Raw genomic sequence first — 6,000 nt, forward strand, 5'->3', positions numbered from 1 at the left:
TAGTTCCTGAGACCTAAAATGTCTTTTCCTGTTGATATGCCACAATTTATAAATCAATTCATATTCAATTTTTGGCGGGAGAAACTTAAATCTCTTTAAACTTTAGGATTATTATTATAAAGTTTGATAGCTCTGTCATGAATAGTTCCAAAGTTCTAATAATGTAAGATGAAAGCTGTCATTTCTTTAGTCTATAACTTTAATTTTTGATAGCCACCATCTTAGAATACCTTTTTAGCCTAAAAGAGACTGGGTATAAAAATGGCAGACATTTACATAAAATGTCTATAATCATGGATTATACACACGCACACACTATCAAAAGACTTAGACAAATCTCTCCGCTTATCGCAGATTTAGACACAACTACATATGTAACTATATTTCTTCGTGGGGGAAGTTATAATACTCATTCTTGCACTATCATTGTTTTTATTTATTTTCCACTTTTGCTATTTATAGTTTTTGACAATTAGACGTGTTATTACTCACATATGAATAAGCATGAATGGTTTTATGTTTCTCGCAATTTAATCTAATTTCCTAAATCTTTGTATCTACGGAGTCTCACTTTATTTGTATTCTAAGTCCTGTAAATTGTAGCACACCTGTTTATCATAATGTGATAACTATATTTTTATTTGATACGGAAATTCATATCGTTTTTATTATATTTTATAGCTTCAGCTTTGATGATAACTAAAATGTAACAATTTGTAGCAATATTTTTGAAATATTTTAAAAATCCTATTATCTTTAACTAAGCCTACATTAAAAGCTTAATAATTTATACAAAATGCGCTCTATTTGTATGTTGTAATTCAGCTATATAAGCGTATATAAAGATCAGATTCAAGAGAGCGTAGCTTTTCTTGCTCTCTTTCTTTATTCTTTCATTCGTTATTATTTTGATTTTCGAGGCTTGTGTGTGTAGGTGTGCTCAACGTGGTCTATTATTTAATGTAAATACAAATACAACTAGCTACTTGAGTACATATATAATATGAAACTATGTGTGTGTGAGTGTGAGTGTGTGTGTGAGTGTCACCGTCGCCACAATTCACTTAGCATATTTAAATTTATGCGCTGCTTATCACATGAACTTTATCTTGATTATTATGTTGTGCTGAGAATTATAATACACATATTAAGATAAGAATTTTCACAGTTCTATAAGCACACATCGTATAATATTTACTTTGGTTATCGTTATATTTTAATATTGCATTTTATTATAGTATAAACTTATCACTTTTGGTCATATTAGAATCATTCAGTTATTGAGACTTTCAGATTAAATGCTATTAATGTTAATTCGTTTATGCTTTGGTAAATTGTTTGTTGTGGTTCCGAGAAAAAAACATTCGCTGATTTGTCATCACTCGGATGATATGAGAAGTCCCGTAATCGTATCACCGTAACCGTAGCCCGTAATCATAACCGTTGCCGTAACCGTAACCGTGCTCAGACTAAACTAAGTGAACTAAGCTCTGCGTTTATGGTGCTCTAAGATGAATGAGTTTTGAGCTGGGGAATTGGAAGGCATTGGAAATGCTCAACACGCTAAATTCCAATTCAGCGTAGATCGTTGATTGTGGATCGTGAAGCAAAGCTTGTCGTGGGTCTCCGAGAGCTGTGTGTTTTGTGTGTGTTTTTCTGCTACGATATGTGACTGTGTCACTGACATCAATTCCAAACCGTCTTTTCAGCTGCCGTTTTGTTCTCGTCTCTCTACGATCACTATATAGTAATTCTTTATTAGATTTGCCTGGCGGTGCTTGCACTTGGATCAGCGTACACAAATTCAAAAGTGTAATAATAAGCACACACAAATACAGTTTCTGTTCTCCAGGCGAATCAAGGTGAAACTCTCAGCATTTAGAATTCTTCGAAGAGAGCATCCAAGTTTCGTTATAGTTAGACGCGTATCAATCGAATTGGAAAGCACCGAGTATCATTTATCGTTACGGAAATAATGGAACTAGTTAGTGCAACCTTGCCGCTGTTCTCTTGATATCCAATTTGTGGTGGATTCGCAAATATTATCACTCAAAATCAATAGACCGCGCTTACACACACGTTGCACACACAGTGTTTGCGGTTTGTCAATCAACCCGAACCCGAACTCAACACAACTGATATCTGGTGTCAGACGCTGACAAATGCTTGATAGCTTAAACTCAGATCGAGAACTAAACTCAGATTCAGCTTGAGATCGTAAACGATAAGACCATCATAGCTGTCAGCTGTGTCGCGTAGCTTCAATTGAATTGAAATTAATCAGCGAGTGCACGATTGTAATATACCCTGGATTAGTTAAAAAAAGACGTCTGCAAAATGGAAAAAAGCATCTATTACATTGGGAATTTAAATGGGAGTTGGAGAAAGAAACACTTTCAAATAATCCCGCAACATGCAAAAGCCGCCCTGTAATTGGCCATGTGTGTGCAAAGAAGAACATCATATGTTTGCCACGGCAATAAAAATCAAAAGCATAATTTCTTGTATCAATTGAGCGGCAATAAAATGTGTGTACTATATAAGTGTGTGTGTGTGCATAGTACTACAAACCAGCATGTTTATTATTATTACGCGTACGCGCGTATGTTGTGTGTGTTTCTCAGAGTATTTTGCTTTTGGTTTTTGTACAACTTTTTTATTTGCAGAAGGCAGCCACAAGGACTGTCGACTACTGTCGCGTTTCCTTTTTCCATTGTGCACAGCTGTGTGAGAGACAGAGGTAATTGCAGTATGCAAAGAAGCAAATGTGTGTGGGTGTGTGTGTGTGTGTGTGGTGTACTTGTAACGGGGGGGATTTCAATGCCAGGCCAGTGAGCAAGGCTCAGCATAAATAACAACAAATGAGACCGCATTTCGATGTTGCTCCGCTGCGTCTTTATCTCTCTCGTAGCTTCTGTGGCTGGGGCTGGGGCTCATTTTGCGCACAGCTCGAAAGTATGCTACGAAAAAAAAACGACTGCAAATTATGCTGGTGGCACGCGACCCACAAGCGCTGCTCAAGATTCATATTGCCATTTGGTTGCGATTTTATTTCCTTTTGTTGCCGTATGCAAATGACGCCAGCTTCCCCCCGACGGTCTTATCGCTGCCACACACATGACCGAGGGAGGGTAAGAGAGGGGTGCAGCAGCAGCAGCAGCGCAGCAACTTTTGCAAGCGTTGACAATAAATAATATTTTGCAAATCAAGTGAAGTCTTAAAAAATAAATTTTGCAAACCGCACGATAAATGGTGGGGCGTGGCATAAGGAAAACCCAGTGCTTATCGCTCGCTGAGAGGATGAGGAAGAGGAAGAGGAATGTGTGGAGATTGTTTTGAGAGACTTGAGCAATGTGGGAATTGTGTGGAGCAGTCTTAAGTAATGCCAAGACGAATGCTTCCAGCTTACTGCCGCCTCAATTTGCACACAGCTTGCGTTCTCTCTCACTCTCTCTCTCTCTCTTTCGCACACTCGCGCCTGCTCACGTTTACTCCCGCTTAACCCCTTCGTCCTGGCGTGCTCTGTGCTCAAACAGACGTGCCAACTAAACCGCTTAAGCACTCAATTTGCGCGTGAAAAGGAACTTGACACCCAACACGCCACTCACCCACACATGCAAACACACATGTGTGCGTGTGTGGCAGGCACATGTGTGAGACCGCCCACCAGCCGCGGCACATGTCAGCACTTTGTTGTGATTTCCGTTTTGCACCCTCCTCCATCTCCATCTCCATCTGACGCCTCCTGTCACCCCGTTCGTTTATTGATATTGTTCACATAATGGCATTTAGCATACGCTACGGAGTACTCTCTTTTTTTTGTATATATATGTTTTTGTATAACCCTTGATAACCACACATGTATTTATTTGTGACTTCCTGTGTCAAATTAGGGTTAAATGCTATCCTGCCCCAACTCCCTGTAATAATTCCTGCCCCATCTCTTGTTTTTTTTTTGTTTGTTTGGTTTTTTCTTAGCTAATTTGATTGCGTTGATTTTCAGTGCGTGAATGTTTTTTGTAGAGCCTTAATGCCTGTTTTTGCTTGGCTGCTTTGCCTACCTTAAGTAGGTCTTAAGTCTTCATTTGTCTATGCGCGCTCTGGCAGCATTTGGGACATAGTCGAATTAGAGCGACGCTTAATATGCCGACCGCATGAAAAACCCACAATTTTGCCGGCCAATTTTGCTGTCAATTTAAGTTGTAATTAACAGCCGACTCGAGTCGAGTCTGCTCCAAAAATAGTGAGAAAAAAAAATGAAATGAGTATAAGCTGTGTGGCCATGTAGCATGTGGCATGCAACTCACGTGCGCTCATTACGCATTTGATAAATTTAGCATGAAGCTGATGGTCGGACAAGGGGGCAGACAAGGTGCGTCCGACCTAATCACCCAAACCTCCAAGGTGGTAGAGACAGAGAAAGATGGAGTAGGAAGAAAATACCGGGAATTGGAGTGAGCTATAGCAAATGTCAAAACAGACAATGCAGCGATTACTCTCGACTCGACTCGACTCGGTCTCTACTTGACTGCGGGACTATTCATATTCGGCACATAATTAATCAAAAAAGCCGTGTAGTTTTATTCGACACAATACCCGGCGACGTTAGCTCGGGATTTGGGCCATTAAAATGTGGCATTGGGCGTGCATAATGAGCCAAGCGAGGACGAGAAGTTCAAAAAGGATTATGCCATGGCATTGGAAATTGTGCTCGTAATGTGGCCGCTGCGGGTCGCTGGCTTTCCATTTGTTTTGTTTAGCTATCCTCCATCCTCCATCCCCGTTTCTCCCTCCTCCACCTCCCACTTCTCATTCCATTCATGACCGTTTTTAATTCCAATGCTTTTCATTTCTGATTTCTTTTTCGCAGCATTTTTACGCTTCTTATGGCGGCACTTGCCGAAAGCCGCTCGGAAAAATAAGCTTAGGAGCGCAAAACAAACCGCTTGAACCTTTTGTCCATTGTGGTTGTATTTATTCTCTCGTTTTTCCCTTTATTTTCCCTAGTTTTTTTTCTCTTCTGTTCTATTCCGTTCTTTTTCGATTTTAATTCTTATTTTTTACGCGAGCACTCGGCATTCGTATTCCGCTCAATTAGAGACGTGCTCTGGGCGTCTCCATAGCGCATGAACCGACTCCGGATCATTTTGATTGCCATTCTCCATTACACGTATTTCCGAAACTCTGTGAAATCATCTCGCCCCTTTCACTCCTTGGGATAGGGCTTAGGCATTTTTATTCTGATTGTTTGGTCGCCAGCCGCTGTAAGTATTCTTGTCCATGCCCACTTAAGCATTCTAAGCTCACAGCTTAATCCATCCAGAGGGTTGACCTTTCCTGCAACAAACATCAACTCATCCCTGGTATATCGCACGTTTTTTGGATTGTTTCCCATTGTAAATATCTTGTTTTCTTTTCGGATGAAATTTCAGTATTATATTTCATATTTTCTTGTGTACATATTTAATTATCACATTTATAGCTGAATTTAAAGTTGTTAGTATGAGTGTTTTCTTTAAAGAAAACTTTACAATAATGATACGTTGATTTAAGCTAATGTTCTGTAACTGAACTGTAAGAAGAATTGTTCTGTAAGTTTATAATTAATTTTGCGAGAGTATTGTTAATTTATTCTCTTTGTTTTGTTATAAAAATAATACATAATTTATAAATCAATAATATTAGACTAAATTATAAATTATAAATCTATAATATTAAATCTATAATTATTTTTAGAAAACATCTTTAGGCTCTCAGTGTCTAGAGTTTAGATATGACTCTAGTTTGAATAATACTCTGGATAATACATAAGATTTATTTAAGCTTTGACAATCTGTAGTGTGCTATTAAATTATTATCTCCATATTTTCCTTAACGAATTAGTTCTCCTTATTGTTTACTATCCTTATAATTAGTTTTCCTTAAATCTTCCTTATCGTTCCCTAAATGAATTAGTTATGCAATTGAGCTGGACACAAACTCTAGCTCACAAAAAATATA

This window comes from Drosophila sulfurigaster, chromosome 3 (genome assembly GCF_023558435.1).
Source record: "Drosophila sulfurigaster albostrigata strain 15112-1811.04 chromosome 3, ASM2355843v2, whole genome shotgun sequence".
Taxonomy (NCBI): domain Eukaryota; kingdom Metazoa; phylum Arthropoda; class Insecta; order Diptera; family Drosophilidae; genus Drosophila; species Drosophila sulfurigaster.